The 20837-nt window shown below is 33.8% G+C and overlaps 2 long non-coding RNA genes across 2 annotated transcripts; one reads left to right on the top strand and one right to left on the bottom strand.

Annotated features, from left to right (window-relative positions):
* Positions 1 to 557: 557 nt before the first annotated feature.
* LOC148285580 (uncharacterized) lies at positions 558 to 2499 on the top strand. The gene is made up of 3 exons (XR_015825522.1): positions 558 to 750; positions 1076 to 1272; positions 1533 to 2499. It is a non-coding gene; the product is annotated as an uncharacterized LOC148285580 (long non-coding RNA).
* Positions 2500 to 5016: 2517 nt separating this feature from the next.
* Positions 5017 to 5950, bottom strand: LOC148285581 (uncharacterized). Its single transcript, XR_015825520.1, has 2 exons — positions 5455 to 5950; positions 5017 to 5267 (listed from the first exon to the last, which is right to left on the bottom strand). It is a non-coding gene; the product is annotated as an uncharacterized LOC148285581 (long non-coding RNA).
* Positions 5951 to 20837: the final 14887 nt, after the last annotated feature.

Here is a 20837-nt window from a genome sequence, read left to right on the forward strand (position 1 = left end):
GCGGTTGTGTCACAGCAGAGAATGGGAAATTTTTATGTATTTTTTTTTGTTAACAAATTAATATAAAAATCACAACACAACTGGTACTATTCTTACTTTAATTTGTTAATAAATAAGGGAGATATAGAGGATCGAAGTCTAGTCATTTGAATATATTCAAAAACAAACACACAAACAATTCATAGTGTCATCAAGTTTGACGTTTTCGGATGATGTGTGACATCATAGGTTGTTTTTTCTAAAATATGTTAATGGTTTTTGCAAAGACTGTCCAGATAGGAAGTGATTTGATTGCCGAGGTATTTAAAATCAGACAATTTGGTCGCAATACAGCACTATGGGCTCCATGCATATGTTAGAAAAGATGAAAGTAATTGATGATCCTGGAAGAAAATTAAAAACTATTTATTTATTTTCAAGTCTAATTTTATTTTTTAGCCGTTTTTAATTAAAATTTTCGTTTTAAATATTGATTTCTGGCGAATGGATTTCGAACGCATCGTGATTGGTTGTCGTGTTTGTGACGTCATTTATCTTGTTCGACAACGGTGTCATTCATTTCCGCTGGTGTTTTTGGTGGCGACGGTTTGTTTAACGCTTTATTCGCAATTTTAACGAAATGACGGAAGATAATTTTATTAAAGGACAATCGGATAACATTCCTCATGTAAATGAATCCATGTTAATGTTGTTTTTTTCCGAAAATACAAACTTTTGCAGCGCCGAAATGAGGGGAGTGAAAGTTGACAGGTGAGTTTCAAAAATGTTTAACTATAATATATTACTTAAAACTGTCACCTTTCTTTGATATTGAGTTTTTAATATGTTAAAGACGTATTTTATATTCAGCAGTGATACAACTTATCGCCAGAAATGGTGTAAATATACTTGGATACTATTTTTTCCATACATAACCTCCTTTGTTCTGTCATGAGTATTTTAATGGACTTAATTAGTTCTTAATAAACACTTTAGAATTAAAATACTGACTGTTTTATGTCTGATTAATTATTGTCTTAAAAACTGTAACCAAGCACAGAAGGGACAAAATTGTAAATACACTATTTATTTGCAGGTCTTCGAGAGCTGAATATGCGGACAACGCTATTGGATATGTCCAGATCAAAAGAAATAAAAATGTGTGCACTGTAAAATGCCGGGTTACACCAGAGCATAAAATTCGGAAGAAGGCATACTCAGTTATCAGCGTCATTGATGAGGCAAATAATAAAATAATATCGTGCCAATGTGAAGACTGTGCGGCTTCTCAAGGTAAGCATGGTAGTAGACGCATTATTGTCGATGAATAGTTGACATCGGAAGCGTCTTATTTATTTAAAAAAAAGAAAAAAACGTACTGCATTGCATGTTCTTTTTGTATAAATTTGCAGAAGGAAGAAAAATTTTATTGTTAAATTAATCGCGTCGCACATATTTTTTTAATCTGTCAAATTATTAGTGTGTATTGAGCAAGTGCTAGATAGGACGATGTCATGTTTATAAATAACTGTAAAATAACATTTATATTACAGGAGGATGCAAACACTCAGTAGCATTTATATATTGGCTATATCGACGCAGCATTGAGCCCAGCCCTACTTCAGTAGCCTGTTATTGGAAGCGTCCGATAATGGCAGGTATCGGCACCACGATTCCTTTCGTTATGGCCAAGGAATTTGGAAACCACGAGGATTTGCCATCAGGAGATGGCTCGTTTTTGGCAGCTGTAGTCGATGCCAGCAACCAGTTGGGTGATGGTACTTCAAGACGAATGCGTCTTTTTACCCAACATACTGATGTAGATAGGTTATCTTTGCATGTTTTAATGTGTCAATTTCAAAAAGAACAAAGTAATTTTCTCCCAAAAGATTTTTTAAAATATTGTCAGGGTCAAATGAAGATGCCTATCTGCAGAGCTGCTGAACGCTTAACTGTTGAGCAAAACGATATACCTTTGTGGCATAGACTGCGTTTTGCTCGAATCACTGCTTCCAACGCTTATGCTGTGTCAAGGTGCCAGACAAGTGATGGTTCTCTCTGTGAGAAATTGTTGGGAGCCAAGTTGAAAGCAACTGCGGCGTTATTACGCGGCAGGTCCTTAGAGTCCTTAGTTTTAAAAGAAATGCAAAGAAAACTAAATGTAAAGTTTAGAAAGTGTGGCATTTTTTTGTCTCCTGAATACCCCATATTTGGAGCATCTCCAGATGCGCTGTACGAAGAGTATATTGTTGAGGTGAAATGCCCTGTATCTGATGCCACTTTTCAAACATATTTTACAGACGGAAATCCCTCTGAAAAGTATATGGCTCAGGTCCAGCTAGAAATGTTTTTTTCTAACAAAATAAAAGCTCTGTACTGTGTAGCACATCCTGATTTCGAGGAATCTAAGAATGTTACACATTTGTTTATAAATATAAATAAGGAGTATTGCTTAGATTTAATTGAAAAGTGTACAGTGTTTTGGAATTTAGCAATTTATAATAAACTCAAATAAATTCATGTTTTTTTATTACTTACTTATTCTGTTTTATACTTTATAAATACATATTGTTGATTTTGATAGTTGCATTACCTTCGTAGCCTTGTTAACGAACCTAATTTACCTCTTTAGTCTTAGATTCACCATTTCCTCTATTCTTGAAAGGGTTTTTTTTATTTATTTGTTTTATTCTGTATAGTACTTTGTTTTTTTTTTCTACTTGGATTTTTAAAAAATATAATTGTTGATATATTTAGTATAATAATTGCACGTTGATATTTTAGTTACAATTATGTGTTGATATGTTTAGTGATAGATTTTGTTTTGATATATTTAGTTATAAGTTTAAACTTGCTTTGTTTCTTGGTTGTAAATATTTTTTATCCAAAAAAATGTTATATATTATTCAAGTCCCAAATTGAGTTGTTTGTAACTCCTGGGAATATAATACATTACTGTATTATAATTATGAATAAATAAAAAATATATATATTGTACACACAAATGGCCATATTGTTTTTATTTACAGCACTTGCACGTTGTAATACGTCAAGTGCACACGAACACACATTTCCTTCTATAAATACTCCATTCCATGCTTCTTTAACTCTGTTGAGATATAAAAAACATTTGTTTGTTTTGTTAAGCATTTATTTACAAGTTGAGGGTAATATTAGGTTAACAAAACTTTTAATGTTCAAATAATCTTTACATTTATATTGTAAAATAGTGATGGCCAAAAAAAATAAAGAAATAGAAACCGGTTTAGCATAGTCATTGATGATTTTTAAAAAGATTACTGAGAATGCAGAAGGAATCAAGTGCTGGAGATACCGTTTTGTAAATCAACACTAGGACAGAGTCGTGCAAATGTCCTTGCCCTTAAACTGTATAAATCATACTTTTTAGACACAAGAGAAAATGGTAATTTAAGCCTCTCTTCTACTAATGATTCCTTTATAAATTAGGTCAAAAATATAAATGTCAATGTTTTCTTTTCCCGATAAACTTTTAATTTTCTCTTGTATTTTTTCCTAATTTAATTATCAACTTTCATTTAATATTTTTTTGTTCTATTTCTTGTTTTCAGATTCTCTACTCTTACTCAAATTAAAAATTAAAAAAAACAACTTGAATGTAACATAAAATTATTACTCATGTTTTATTTTCTTTTAAATATATTTACATATTATGCATCTACACTTATTGTGCCTCTACACTTATTGTGCCTATGTGGGATTTTTTAGTTTTCATGTAAAGCTGTAAAGTTACAAATATATTATGTAATAAAAAATGTACTAAATGTAAACGAAAAAATTGTAAATAAAAAAATGCTTAAGTCAGTATTAAGTAATTATTGTTATTTTCATAGTTATTAAATTTTAACCAGTGGCTCCTGAAGGTTTATTAACCCACAAGCAATATTAATAATATAATCTAAGAGGCCAACATAATTAATATCGATGCATGCGTGCATTGCCAACATTTTAAATTCCCTTATCCGACTGATTGCACGTTCAACGTTGATTCGTAACGCAGCCACCCTTTTAGCCTCCTTGACCTTGTCACAAGATAGAGGAATGTCCGCGCTCACACTTGGTGGACGAATTAACTTGCATTGTTTTAACTCGAGTAAATGAGCAATGTTTTTAAAACCTCGGTCTGCCATCACATCCATACCAGGTTTCAAATTATCTAAAAATCTGCAAACCTCGAAAATCTTTGTGTCACTGGTTCGTCCACCATATCCTTTTGAAATAAAATTGATGTGTCCGCACGGTGTACAAGAGACAAGGTATTTGATGGTATTGCATTTTTTGTAATCTGACCATGTCGTGGCTTGTCTAATGGGGTTTGAAGGCTTATCGATTTGTATTTCCAAACAATCAATGATAGCTTGGACTTTACTGTATCTTGCAATAAAGGGCAAAGGCAAATGAAGCCGAACGGTATATTGGTCTGGCCAAAATATTAGCTCCTGCAGACAGATCGCTACTAGCTTTACCGTCTTCCTGAAGATCCTGCTTACAGTTGGTTCTGACAATCCAAATTGCATTCCAAGAATTGCATTTGATTCATCCAATCTGATTTTTTTAAATGTTATTAAAATATTCAGGCGCGAGTCACATACTTTTTTGCACAGAAGTGTTAAAATATATGCCATATCATCTGGTATGCCAAGACAAAGTCGATAATTTCTTTCAATACCCATTACAGTAGCCTGTCGTAAAATAACATTATATTTTTGAATTTCAAAAGCATCAGCATTATCGTCAGAAGTATCGTCATGAGGTACAAAGTCCTGGTCATCGGAAGTACTTTTCCATTCTAGTATTTCATCATCATTATCTGGCATAACTGAATCATAGCTTATGGTAAGATCTTTAGGTGTAGGAAAAATAATAGGAAATGTAGCTCTTGTCACCGTTAGAAACGTGGCGTCAGTTGATGTTCCCTTGCTGCGAACAATGACTTTATTTGACCTTAAACTTGCTTGAGTCATTTTACTAGCTTTTTCAACTGTGGGGAATGAAGAAGCGAATTCGAGTTCAACTGCCTCCGTTGCAACATTTATAGATGAAGATGTACAGGGTTGTTCTTCCTCCGGAACTTCAGACGTCATTGTTCTTTCAAGAGTTCCTAAATGGCTTCTTCTGTGTCCCGTTTGTCGTAAAAATTTGATGTTTTTCTTTTGACACTCGAAAATGTGTGGAACAACATTTTTTTTTAAGGACACCCTTCCTCCCATAAGCTTGAATCTGGTAAAATTATCAGCATCTTCTTCAAGCTGTGAAAATAACATTTAACATAATTAGAATACTTACATCACGAAATGGCTAACCATCAAAATAAGTTTATGCTTTTATTACAATATATTGTATTTATTTGACAAATAATATTTAATATGTACATATAATGTATTATCAATCAATAAATAGAAGTATAGAATGTGTAAAATATAAATTTGAACTTACGTTGAAATGATCCTCGCAACAGTAAATTCCGGATTTACAGCTGATTTTGTCAAACTGTCTCTTCATCGCCACAAACCATTTTTTTCTCAGTTTAGCATCTCGTGGAATAGTGACAAACTTCTTTCCCGGTGTTGTATGTGTCGTATTAACACATCTAGGAACTGAACAGTATTTGTACCCAGCCATCGTTCGATAATTGCAACACAATAAGCTTTAATGTTAATATCACGGCAATTAAAATAAAAACAACTCGACTAAACTCAACAACTCGCAAGCAATTAGTTCTGTTTTGACAGATACAGATTCGTACACGCGATAAATGACGTCACACAACAAAAATCGGCAAAAGTTGCCGTTTTAGCGCGAAATCAAATTTTTTAAATTTAAAACCGTAGTACTTTGCTTAAAAGTAAAAAAAAAAAAAAAAAAAGCGCACTCGTGTTTCTCTTTTTTTCCCCTCTTTTTTTTGAGATAAAAAAAAAAAATTCTGCATGGAGCCCATTGTGAGGGTTTTGGCTAAACATCATCATTTTTGTTTTAGCCACATTGATGTTCAAGCCCATTACTCTGCCAACTTCGTCAACTATACTAAGGAGTTCCTGAAGAACACATGCGTTGTCAGCCAGGATATCGGTATTGTCAGCATATTTGATGTTATTGATAATTTTGCCGTTAATTTTTATTCCCTTAAAAAGTAAAAGGGATAATATGCAGCCTTGTCTCACTCCACGCTTAATTGCAATAATTCTCGTTACATTGTGACCTTATCTTACAGCAGCTGTCTGCTGCCAGTAAAGATTCTTTATTAAGTTAACATACTTGTTATTTAACTGGCACTCCTGTAACAAGTTCAGTAATTCTGAGTGCTTAACTCAGTCGAATGCCTTCTCGTAGTCAATAAAGCAAACAAAAACGTCTTTTCGCTGACCTAGACATTTTTGTAGAAGGAAATTTATTTCAAATACTGCTTCACGTGCACCAAAAGCCTTTCTTAATTCAAAGTGGGCATTGTCCAAATCCTGTTCACATTTGCCTTTTATTCAAGCTTGAATAATTTTAAGGAGTGTTTAGGAAATTTGGCTCATAAGACTAATTAGTTGATAATCACTACATTTTTTGGGATGCCGTTTTTCTAGGTACTGTGATAAATATTGACTGGAGCCATCCTGATGGCATTTTTTCCGATGTCTTAAATTTTATTAGAAAGTTAAATTATTTGATCAATGTTTTCTTCCCGGATAAGCATTGTCATTTCTTTACAGACTTCATTCGGTTTACTCGCATTATTATTTTTTATGTCGCTATATCACAGAAAAGTTCACACTTTAGAATAGTAACACCCTGATTTAGGATTATCAAATAAAATTTTTGTCTATCATCTGCAAACAGGTATTTAATATATGATTCCCATGTACCTGTCAGTTCATCCTCATCTAGTCTGAATTTATTATGGTCATTTACAAAACTCATTAGTCTACGCGTTTTTTTGTGGCTCTGGATACCTCTTTGACTTTCTTATGCAAATTAAATGGATCGTGTTCTGAATTGAAATGATTTCTAATTCTTGACATTGTCTCCTCATCCATTTTTCATGAGTCTTTTTTTATTTGTGACTTGATTCTTCTTTGGATAATTTTATATATCGTTCAGCATATTTTTTATTTTGCCTATGATATTTCATGTGTTGAAAAATATGATCAGTTATTCAAGACTGTTTTTTTCCTGTTTTTCTCTCTTCGGGTGCTCATTCTTTAGGCATCTTTTTTTATTATTTTGAAGTTGTTATAGCTCGTATCAAAATCAATTTCATTGTCACTTTTACTTGCGTTGTCTGTCAATTGTGCCAAGTTTTAATTTAAATCGGACTTAAATTTTTGTACGAAAATAGAATTCTGCAGATTAGTCAAATTTATCTGATTGTTCGAATGTTTTGTTTTACATTCTTTCATTTTAAGTTGTATATCCGCTACAAGTAGGCTGTGGACAGAACCAATGTCAGCTCCTGGATAATTTGTAGCACGTTTAACACAGTTTTAAATTTTTCTATTAATAAGTTTGGAGTCAACTTGGTTTCTCACTGGTGAAAGGTTATCTCTGATGTTCATTGATGCTTTCCATGTAAAGAGTCTGCGCTTAGGCAGTTTAATAACTATTTCAATGCCCTGACAGAATTTATATTATAACCTATCTCCTCTTTGGTTGCCTACACCAGGTTCATGGCCACCTACTATATGTGATCTTCGACCTTCACCTACTTTGGCGTTGAAGTCATCAATAAAAAGTGTGATTTTGTCTTCTTTTACTGAGTTAACGACATTGTAAATGGCCTCGTAAAACACTTCAACGTCGTCATTTTACCTTCTTTCGGATGTTGAAGCACACACCTGAATGATATTAATGTTAAATGGCTAGCAGCTGATTTGCAACAGAATACTTCTTTCGTTCACAGGTATGAAATTCCTAACAAACTGGGTGTACTCTTTTGTAACAAATATTACGACACCATTTTTATGGTGTTTTTCCTGCTGGTCATTTCGAGAAAAGTATATTGTACCCTTTTCATAATGTTTAATACCTGCGCCAGACCATATTATCTCCCTGATTCCCATAATGTGTATGCTAAATCAAAAATTTTCATGTATCAAGTTCTATAATTTACCTGCAGCATACAGGCTTCTCGCATTCCATGTTCCTAGTCGCATTTTAGAGTTCACTTCTTTGAACCGGGAGATTTTTGCTCCTATGGTCCATTTAAGAAACGCCCCGGACTCGGGGCTGTGGCTTTTGGTTTTCTCTCCATAGTGATTTCTTCAAAGTTATTGCCTTTTCCGAGGAATTTTTGTCGGTGTTACCTACCCTTAGCCGGATGCTCCCAGTTTTGTGGCGTTGGGAACTCACCATTACCCTCTCATTATCTGCTATGACTCATACCTATGTAAACATAGAGAGATCACATTGCCCGGGGTTTGCGGCGAGGACGCTAACGAGTCGGTAGGTTGGTAGTGAGTGCTGCTGGTGTTATGCAGCAAGGTGTTACACTACATTTTATATACATAAACTTCACAGCAAAGCATATGTTATCGTGATTCTCTCAGCCATTAAATTCCCTACGTTCCCATATTATTATATTTTTTGCCGCAACATATCGGTTCCTTAGAACAGGCATTGCCTGTATAGGAACCGATAGATCCATTCAAATATTACACTTTAATGCTTTCCTTTGCTTGTTTGAGTTATCTTTTATGTTTAAGTATAATATTTGTCGGTAATTAAGCTTATGTGATTTTTCTGATATATAAGTAAATAAATAAATGATGTGTGAGCGAAAAAAAATAAAAGCACGGTGATTAAAGTTAACCTTCTGAGTAAGGTTGCTACAATACGCCATAATTGTTTGTGTTTGTTTAGATGGATTGTCCTTTAAAAAAATGAAAAAAATAAATTATTCATTATCATTTTTTTTATTTCAAATTTCCCGTCACACTAAACTTGCTCGTTGAAATATAAATCAAGTCAACTTTTTCGAAACATTGTGGTTATTAAAAAATTCCTTAATGAATACATAAAGACGACTTGCTTTGTAATCCAATAAAATTATCAGTTAATTATTATCATTTTTTGTAAAGACTTTTTTTCATTATTTACAGTATTATCGGATCAGAAAGAAAAGTCATTCTGTCCATTTTATGTATGGCAGAAACATTATCATTTACTGCTTTGAAAACATTTATTTTACCAAATGACTTAGAATCTATCATTTTTATTTCAGTAAAGCAATTCTTGTATTGAGCAAACGTATCTTTGGAATTTTTCCTGAAGCTTGGAAAAAAGCATTCATTATACCACTTCCCCAAATTTCTTTACCAGTTTCTGTCAAAGATTACAGACCTATATCTATTATTTTATTTTTTTCCAAAGTCATTGAACGAGTTGTATATAATCAGCTAAATAATGATCTATTGTCAAATAATCTTCTTGATCCCAATCAATCAGGTTTTCGTGCGGGCCATAGTACAACTATCGCTTTAATCAAGCTGACATTAGATATGCAATCAATAACAAAATGCTAACCTTGATAACATAACTCGACTTCAGCAGCGCTTTCATTTCTGTGGATTTCGATCTTTTGTTGGCTAGGCTCAAAACACTATATATGACACAACCGGTTATAAAATGGTTCGGATCGTATTTACGAGCTAGACAACAGTGCATCAAAACACCAGATCATCAATCGGAATGGGTTGATATTGCCACTGGAGTACCTCAAGGTGGAGTTTTATCAACATTACTATTTTCCTGTTTATAAATCCGATAGCAGATTGTCTCAATTGTTCATATCATCTTTATGCAGATGATTTACAACCACATCTTCATTGCAGACCTGAAACACCAGCGAAGCAATAGAATCGATGTCTAATACACTAAATTGCGTGTCAACATGGACAAAAGAGTATGGTTTACTAATAAACCCATCTAAAACACAAATTATGTTTGCGGGTAGTCAAAGATTGCTTAGTAAGCTAGACGTATCTTCACTTAATCCTCTTAATGTCAATGTTACCAATATTCAATACAGGAAATCCGTAAAAAATCTAAGAGTACAAATGGATGAACATCTCTGCTGGCGAGCTTATACTAATGAATTGAGTCGTAAAATATTTTTCAGTCACAATTCTTACCCGTTAAAACTAAATGCACCCTTGTACATGCATTACTACTACCTATTCTATATTACGCTGATATTTCCATGACTGATTTAAGCTGTGAGCAACAAGATAAACTTGAACGACTTCAGAAAACATGCATAAGGTACATTTTTGGTCTTAGGAAATATGACCACATTTCTGATTATCGTAGGCAACTGAAATGGCTCAAAATTAGACAGCGGAGAGACTATCACTCCCTCTCACTTCTGTTCAATGTACTTCATAGTCCTAACGCTCTTATATACCTGCGTGAAAAATTTCAACTCCTATCAGTTCGTGGTTTACCTCTTTGTTCTAATTCTCAAGGCACTCTCTTAATACCCATTCACAATTCCTCTTTCTTCTCTAACTCATATAGTGTCCATGCGGCTCGACTGTGGAATTATCGCCCATCCATCATCAAAGATGTTACTACATTATCTCTGTTTAAATCATGACTGAAGAAACATCTTAGAGATTTCACAGTCTCACAATTCTTTATACGAGGCGGAAACGCGTCTCGTACAAGTACAAAGTAGATAATTGCACTCATTTGTACCCTAGTTCAGTGGCAAAAAATATAAAAATAACGCAAATCCGCGAACCAGTAATTCAAACACCTTTAGCTTCTGGTTAATAGCTCGATCAGTCAGAATTATCTTATTTACAACATAAAATACTTCATCGTTACTGTTCGAGGACAAAACCTAACATTTAATCTGCTTATTTTTAAAAGAAAATGTTTTAGGAGAAAATTATTTTGAAATTGTATTGAGACATGTTCATATGACTCAAAATATTTAAATTTACGTTCTGAAATTATGCTTATTAAGGAGAAATACCCAGTCCAGAATACCCAGGTTAATGATCGATTTCAGCGCATTTCAGAAAACCTTCTATTATTTGTTAAATCAAAATTTAAACATGCAAATAAATAATAAGGGACACTCAATAATATAAATATCAATGATCTCAAGAAAATGCAAATTACACAAAACTGGTTTTATCATATAATAAATATGATTTGAAAAACGAACATTTTAGTCTACCACTAAAAAAATCAAAATTTAAATACTAATTTCTTAATTAATTTTTAATTGTCATTGTAAATTGGTCTTTTTGTATTATGTAGAACATTGTTTTTCAACCTGTGGGTTGCAACCCCCTGGGGGATCGCGGATCCTCTGTAAGGGGGTCGCGAGAGGTCGAGAAAACTTCAGTTTTTTTTATACAACATATAATTTGTGAGACTTAAATAAAAAGTCGATAGTTAAAATTATTATATTTAAGAAAATTTCCCTATAATCAATCATATAAGTCAGAAAAATGATAGTTCAAAACATGTTATTACAAAGAAAATAAATATTAAAAATGTGTTTAAATACAAAATGATTACATCTGTGCTTGTTTATCTTCGTTCATTTTAATGTGAAGGTTACGCTTGAGTTTTTTCAATTAATTTTTCCCATCGTGGATCCGTTTTTGCCACATTAAGTATTAAATCGTTTTCCAAATTTAAGCGATTTCTCAGTTTACATTTTATTCGCGCCATTGATGAAAATGCCAATTCGCTCAAGTACGAGGTAGAAAATGGAATCAAACACTTCAAAGCTTCAGATGTTAATTCCGGGTTTTCTGTTTTTCTTTTTAACCAAAACGTATTCAAATTTTCAGACTTGAATTCCAAGTGTAACATCCCATCGGCAGATAGTTCCAGCAGATTCTTTTTGAGCTTAGTTGCTAAATTTGTCTCGTTTATAGCTGCATTTAAAAACGGATTTAAGATCCATCTTTGCCCAGTGTTATCCGATATCTTTAGCAGTGAGAAATAATGGCACAATTATTTCTTCAAATTATGTAACACCATTTTCATACCAGATGTTGATGTTGATCTCGCTTCCGACTTCTTCAATGAAAGACCGTGTGGACGAAAATGAATCAAAGTTGTTTTGATTTATAGATGATGACAACAATTCATTTTTTTTTATAAAGCCATGGAGTTTGTCTTTTGCTGTAATGACATTTTCATCACGCCCTTAAAGACTTTTATTTAAATTATTTTAATGTTCAAATTAGTCAGAAAGAAAGACCAATTTTAAAAGGAATTCCGGATCGGAAATGAATTCAGAGTAATGTGACTCGGCTTGATGTAAAATAGTTCAGCGCGAAGTTCCATAACTCTGGTCAGTACTTTGCCTTTTGATAACCACCTAAATTCTGTATGGTAAAGCAAATTACGGTGTAGTGTCCCCATATCTTCACAAATGATTCGAAACAATCGAGTCTGCAACACTTTTCCTTTAATAGAATTTAAAATGTTAATAATAATATTAAGAACTTGACTGTATTCTTGCGGTAAGGATTTGGCTGCAAGAGCTTGGCGATGGAGAAAGCAATGCATCCAACAAGCGTTTGGCATCTGTTCTTTCAGTCTAGCAATAAATCCACTCTTCGTGCCAGTCATGGCTTTTGCTCCGTCACTACAAATAGCAATGCATTTTTGTGCCCAATCGATATTCATATCTTGCGTAGCTTCAAAGAACATGTCATGCAAGCATTGACCTGTAGTGAAGTTTGGGAAGTGCCTTGCAAAATAGTATGTCTTCCATTATTATTTCATTGGATTCAAAACACACAAAAGCTACAAATCGCGCACAACTCGCAATATCCGTTGATTCATCAATTGCAAGGATACAAAAGAACTTTTCATTATTTTTTCTATGACTTGATCACAAACATCAGTCGCCATATTGCTTATCCTGCGTTTAATGGTATTGTCAGAGAGAGGTATACTTTTGAGCCTTTCGACCTCTTGCTTGCCAAACATAATCTCTGCTATATCTAAAGCCGCTGGTAAAATCAAATTTTCGGCAATAGTGTGAGATTTCCCTGCTTTAGCCACACAAAAAGCTACTCGATAACTAGCGAGCAACGCTTTCTCATTCAGGCTGGACATTTGTCCTATATCAGTTTTTTGACGTTCAAGAGCTTTTAATTTTCGCTCAAAAAATTTCGCGTGTTTATTTTTTTGATTAGGTTGTTTTGTGTTTAGGTGGCTTACCAACTTCGATGGCTTCATGCTTTCTCTTGACAAAATTTCAAAGCAAATTACGCACTGCGGTTTACTGTCAATCAGAGTAAACCCAAATTTTAAATAAATGTCGTCATAAAGACTTTTTTTCTTTATTCCACTACTCCCACTAGACGTTGATGGTTCTGATGATCTTTTTAGGAATTTATCCATTTTCAATTATAACAACTGAAATAAATGCGTACCGTAAAACAAGTGGTTCACGCTCTTCAAACAATTAAACAGCAGACATAACCACGCGTGACTTACGCTTACAAATCAGTTTATAATTACTCCAACTCCAAGGCACCTTACAGTCCACATAACACCGAATTTACACTTTTGAATCGTTTCCACTTATCGGAATTGCTTCTGATTCCACTTGCTTTGCTGTCTTGCATCAAACTGCCATAGCCGCGGTCGACCGCCGTATTTATAGGCCAGCGCATTCTAGCGAGAATTATCTCGAAGCGTAAAGAAACGTTTCGAAACTTGTGGATCTTTCGGACTACCAGCGCCATCTGTTGCTAACATCTGGAACCTGCACTAGTTCCTAGTGTTACCAACAGATAGCGCTGGGAGTCTAACCCTAACGATATATTTTATTTATTTTTATACATCTAATATGTTTGTATTTGTTTGTTAGTTATCAATTGGCCACGTATTCAATTTAAAATTATATGTTTTACGTACTTAATACTTAATTATATGTTTATATCAGATAGCAAATAACGCAAACGCCTAAATTTTTTGTAAGTATTATGTATTTTAACAAACATGGAAAAAAGGGTTGGGGGGTCGCGAAATATTTTTTAATACTAGGGGGGTCGTGTCATGAAAAAGGTTGAAAAACGCTGATGTAGAATAAACTTATTATATACCTACTCAATATACTTTACTTTTTATTTTTCTTGGTTTATATTAAAATCCCTAATACTTGTTAAATACCTTCATACACTAAAAGCACTTTGTACACACCTACACCTTTGTCTGTTCCCTTGGAATTCTCCTTCCTGATTTTCCATTCATCAGTAGTTAGTGCGCCACTTGATTATAAATAACTACGTAAGCGCTAGGTGCGACTGAGATCAGGTCATTGTTTAAGTATTTTATTGCTTTAGAGCAGAAACAGATGAAAATAACTTCCTAGGGGAAAAATTCACTCTGGTTGAAATGAGAGCAGCCTTGGAAACACTGAAGCCAAGCAAAGCGGCTGGACTGGATGATTTACAAACTGAGCCGGTTAAGCATTTTGGAAATAAAACTCTGAAAAGGCTCTTAAAAATGATGAATACATGCATTGAAGACCAAAAAATGTGGCACTTCTGAAACCTGGAAAGGATCCCGCTGACCAAAAACCATACTTATCCTAAATCGAATATCACACTATATAGATCAAAATACAATAGATGAGCAAGCCAGATTTAAAACAGGTAGATCATGTGTGGGTCAGGTGTTAAATCTTGTACAGCATAAAAAGGATGGTTTTAAGAAGGGAAAAGTGACTGGCGTAGCCTTTGTAACCTTAAAACAGCATATGACACAGTCAACAAAAATAATCTACATCCTAATAAAGAACTATAAGCTTGCCCAGACTATCGGTTAGCTTCTGTCCAATAGAAGGTTCTTTGTCACCCTCCAAGGCAAAAACAGCAGATGGAGAACTAAAAAAAAATGGACTACCTCAAGGAAGTGTTCTTGTGCCTATTCTCTACAATATTTATACAAACGACCAACTCACCACTGGTTTAAAAACCAAACAGTTCATTTATGCCGATAGCACAGCCATGGCTGCCCAGGAGGACACATTCCACATGGTTGAGGAAAATCTGTCTAAATCTCTGAAGATACTATATGGCAAATAAGCTGAAACCATATTCAACACAGCTTTCTGCATTTCACCTGAGGAATAGGGAGGCCGCTAGAGAGCTGAACCTTAAATGGATGGGAGAGAGAATAGAGCATTGAAAAAAACCGAAAAACCTTTGAGTCACCCTTGATAGAACGCTAACGTATAAGGAGCACTGTTTGCAAACTAAGCAAAAGGTATGTGCAACAAACAATATAATACGTAAACTCACGGGGACCACATAGAGTGCAACGCCATCAGTACTTAGAACTTCGGCGCAAGGCTTATGCATATCAGCTGCGGAGTATGCGTGCCCGGTGTGGCAAAAAACTGCCCACTACAAACAGGTGGACATAGTAGTTAATGAAATGGCACGAATAGTAGCAGGATGCCTCAAGCCAACACCGACTGATAAAATATACATTATCATCGGAATCGCTCCACCACACATTCGAAGAAGAACAGCCACAGAAGCATGGAAGTACAAACAAACTTACGATTTTAGACATCCCCTATACCACCATCAACCAACGGCATCGTGTTTGAGATCTAGAAACAGTCAATACAGTCTAGTCAATACAGATCAGACCAAAACTAAAATCAATCATAATTCATGAGCTGTTCGATATTTACACACGCCGCATCTGGTATTTCTCAGTTGTACGGAACACTTCAACGTTACAGCACGCTTATTCAATTAAAAAAATAATAGAGTTAAATACCCTCTCGGATCAAGATTGACCCAAGTATACTTTAAGCGTATACTTTTTTCCAGAAACAAATGTTTAAAATGGCGAGTAGTGATGAAATGATTTTATGGCTGTGATAGTGACTCGGACTATGCTAGTAATTGCTCTAAAACAAGTGATTACTACTCAGGTGTTGGAAATAAGCGATTCGGAGGATAACTTTAACGAGTCATCAAGCTTTAGTGCCTGGGGAGGTTTTGACGAGACGGTTTCACTAAGTGACGAGCTGTTTTATAATGAACTAATACTATCACATCTGTAGTCAAGAGGTTATTGGTACGGAAGTAATTGATTTCATTGGTTGAAAACGTTTTTATTAAGAACTTGACGAAAAAACATTGATGAAAATTAAGAAAACAAACAAATAACCAAGCAATGATAAAATCCAAATCAACTAAAAATAAATGTATGAATTTTATGAACATTTTTTTTGGCTTTATTACGTAGTTAAGACGGTTTTCATAAAATGTTTTTAACTTTTTCTGCAAACCACTAATCCAAGAACTTTTTAAGAGCAGCTATAACTGATCGGTTTTGAGCACTGTAGGCGGGCCGGCCGACCGCGTGCTTGACACCCGTAATGCATTTTACGACGATTCTGCTTGAAACATAATACATGTAACAGATCTTCGAGGTTTCAATTGTTCTCATTCCAGGACTTTGTAATATGCCCAATCAGATTCTTGAGCTCGTGTGGATGTTGTGGTTTTGCGTATCTTAGCTTAAGATGATGAGGCGCTATTATTTTTTTTCTTAGATTCTTCATAAAATCAAACCATCTGAAGAGTTGTAATTTGATATCATAAAAAATTGGCAAACATCATCATCCAACATCCTCTAAAACACGACCAGCGGTCATCGTCTGTACCTCCTTGAACATATGTATTTGATAAAAAATATATTTGAAGCACTAACTTTGTGGTTACTCATCTTTAGAAGGACAAAATGACAAAAAGACTTGACCTATTGGCTCCGTAAGTTCGATATAATACTTAGTTATCAATGTTTAAATAAAAAAGGCTTCAATTTAAGTGTGAATTTTACTTTGATAAAAAAGCTAACATAGCTTTAAACCGGTCGGTAGAAAAAGAGTTGTTGAAGTTAAAAACAAAGTTGTTCTATATATATTTTATTATAATAAATAACCACAAAGTTAGTGATTCATGTATAAATTTGACATATTATGACAGTTAATGAAACACTTTTCACTCTCTGTATTTGAGGCTGTGGCTACTGGCGTATGCATCACATAAGACAATTTTACATCCAGGTCCTAGGTTCAAATTAACACAGGGCCCTATCTTACGCTTTAAAAAAAAACCTTATACTATATTTGCAAATTCAACATTTTATTTTTGTGTTTTTTTATTGGTATAAACTATTTTTGAGTACAAGGTGAAATAGTATAACTTTTGGAGTCAACAATTCAAATAAAAACATTGTTTTGAGTAAAAACATGGGTGATGCGCCCTATTTTTAATTCTTAACTATTAATTTCATTACAAATTCTGTGCTGACAGGAAAAAGGGGCCAAAGTTGTTTTTTTTTGTCATAATATAATTTGATAATCCATTTACAGATACACAAGTAAAACAAAAAAAAGTGAAAAAAAATACTCAGAATAACAATAAAAAAGGTATTTTTTATATGTGGTCGATATTCGTAAAAAAGTATCCAAAAAAATAGACGTGACTCGAGTTGTGCCTTATTACAAATATTTTAATCGAATTTGTAACGTGGAATACTGGCACAAGTTAAGTTGCGCCCGCAGTGTATCGCAATAATATTAATCTACGATATTGTGGAAGGGCACTTATTTTATCTTTTTAGTCGATCGGCGTCCTTCCAAAATCAAATGTCAACATTAAAGTTGAATCGTCCTCCTGCGAAGTGTGGTCGTTGCGGCATATCTCCTATTATAAGAAGAAAAAATCGAAGATAACGAGTCAAAGATGTCTAGAGCCAAATAAATTATCACCTTAATGCTTTGTATCCCGGAGCCGTGTAAACACATAAAAACACGCGTTGTGTCCCGGTCCCGTGTTTTCACGTGGTTCACCAGCTGTCTAAAAAAGTGCATTTAATTGACATCTAGTGACTTTTTTTAGCGAATTATTTTTCGCTGCTGATAAACCACGTGAAAACACGGGACCGGGACACAACGCGTGGTTATTATAATCATGTGTTTATACGGTTCGAGGATACAAAGCACAAACAAAGGAGTGAGACCCTGTAGGTACATGTGCAATAATTGCAATGTGGTTCTCCATAAAGGCCAATGTTGCCAAAACTATCATACAAAAATGATTTATTAAAGTGTTTCAAATGAACATGAGAAGTTTTAATTGATTTTACCCAGTTGCTTTATAATTATGACACTTTTAAGAAACCCTTCACAAAAATGGGCCGAGCACAGGGTATGTGTATTCGGCCGCACAGTGATCAAAATGTATGAACGTTAACTGGAAACTAGAATAAATTTAGATAAATATTTCCCCAAAAAAATCTAATTGTACGCAAATGGCATTAAAACATATCACATTTCAAAGAAATACTTTAAAAAAATTAAAAAATCCGTATAGATTAGGCAACGTTGGAAAGTGCTTACAATCTCTGTCGAGTGTCGAATTCAATCTGTATCGTTGAAGACAGTGCGGTGAGGTTACGTTATTCTGTTCTAATATAAATTTAACGTAAAGTGTTGAGTATGAAAAACTTTGACGAAAGTACGGTTTACTTTATTACATTTTTTATTTTTATTATGTTTTGAGTCCTATGAAATGTGTTATCTAGAATATAATATTTTCGATTTTTTGTTAATATTCAATTAGAGATTTTAAAAAAGTCCCAATTAGTACCACAAAAAAAAATATTTATTTGAATAGCAACATCCATTGGTTAAATACCTGTTAAGTTACTTTTACGGCTTTTCACAGATAATGAAATAAAAAATAAATTCAGGGAGGCGGAAAGTAATCACACGAAGAGATATTTTTGAATTATTAACAAGTATAAAAAGCGTGTCTAAAGCAATCTCTATTAAAACCACACAACAAGTTTCTAATTTTATTTTCACGAAGTAAGAAATAACTCTAACCGATGAAACAGAAAAAATAAAATTATATTCTCAAATGAAAACTTTGTGTTTTCACATTAGTCGCAAGTGGAAGTCAAAACTTGTCGAAGACGCATCGAGCTGCTATACGTCGGCGTCGCCGGGCCGCGACACTCACCTCCGTCACACACTCTTCATCAGGGTATTTTAAAGTTTATATTTAAGATTATTTCTAAGTTAGATTAAGTTTTTTCATTCTAATATATTTCATTATTTCACGAAGCCAATAATTTATTTCTTCATCCTCTCCCCCTCTTAAGTAAATTGACTGACATAAAGCAAGAAGCGAAGTAACACAAAAAAAACATATTTCTTATTATTTTTATGTTTATATATATTTTTTAAATAATTTATTATTGTACAAAGTGCGTAAAGCGCTATTGCCAATTGGCTCGGCGAAACTTAATACCTATACATCGAATATGTATTATTATATTTTTACTATTAAGAAACGCAGCAAAATTCAGACGAACGCAGAAGCATCCTGTGTATATTATATTCCATTTCATTAGCAACTGATAAAGCAATAGTTGTCCATGTCACGCTCATAAGCGCGTCTGAGCGCGAAAGAGACAGGGATTATTTTCGTAATGCGTATGCCGTGCAATGTCATACCGTGGGCCTATTTTCGGATACTAAGCGATGCCTATGTGTATGTGCACGCGCCAGCTTGAAAAAATCCACCAATATATATTTATTTCGTAACATTTAATTCAGCAAAAATACACTTTTCTTTTAATTGTTTTATTTACCAATGTTTGAACTTGTTTATATTAATTTTATAATATTCTGTTATGTAATACACTTTCATCAATTGATTTCATTTCACTATTTTTTTTTGTTGTTTTAAATTAAAAAATATATTAGAAACACTACAGGCACAAATGTAACAATTAATAAATATTTTCTGATAATTTTCTACTTGTGCAAAGTAAAAAAATCTAATTTCCAGTTAAAAGTTGAAAATTGATCACTGTGGGCCGGTGCTCAAAGTGTTTATAACGTGATGAGAAAAAAATGTAAATATTCAGCGAGATAAAGTAATGATACCAAATATCTTTAAGTTTATTAGATAGAGTAAAGGAAAGATAAAAGCCGAATGAACGCAGTCAAAATCCGATTTCTTAGACAAATGTGTGGGAAATCAATGTATGACAGGGTTACAAATGATGATTTCAGCCGAGAGTGTAAATCTGAGTCAGGTATAATTGATACAATTAAGAAAGGGTCTTAGAGATGGTTTGATCATGTAAAACAAATGGATAGTGAAAGAATGGTATGGTAAATTAACTGGTCCATGAAGAAGTATAGAAATTGAAAAAATAATATTTTCATTCGTTGCCTAGAATCTAGGTGAAATAATTCAATTAGATGAATCTCGCCCGCATAAATAAAGGTTTCAGCTCTTTAACTTCACAAACATCAACACATGAAAGAATTGAAGGAATATCAAATATAGGCAGAATGGTGAATGTTACACAGTGTGTAAAGTGGCCACTTAAACCATCCATTGACAGGTCATAAGCCCTGTAGATGCCTAGACTTCCATATTACCTTCTATTAAATGTTCTTCGTCTCTGTTGTAATATGTTAATATTATTTTGTTGATTGGTTGGAAGAAATTGGCATTTGGCAATAAGCCCGCCAATGTACAAAAAGTTAAATAAATAAATACAGTTAATCTCGTATGAGAGTAAGTGTATTTATTTATACACACAAACACATCATTTTGTTGTACAATTCAATATGTTATTTTAATTTAGTGAAAGAATGGTAAAACAGGTACACAAGACGAGAATGAACGTTAAAGTGGGACAAAACCGACCAAGAAACACGTGGCATGATCAGATAAACCAAAATCTTAAGTCTGGGCATGTCAAAAGCGAGAAGAAAGAAGGGCGTATATGACAAGATG

This window comes from Micrasema longulum, unplaced genomic scaffold (assembly GCF_059751315.1).
Source record: "Micrasema longulum isolate JH-2025_06_02 unplaced genomic scaffold, ASM5975131v1 h1tg000022l, whole genome shotgun sequence".
Lineage (NCBI taxonomy): Eukaryota > Metazoa > Arthropoda > Insecta > Trichoptera > Brachycentridae > Micrasema > Micrasema longulum.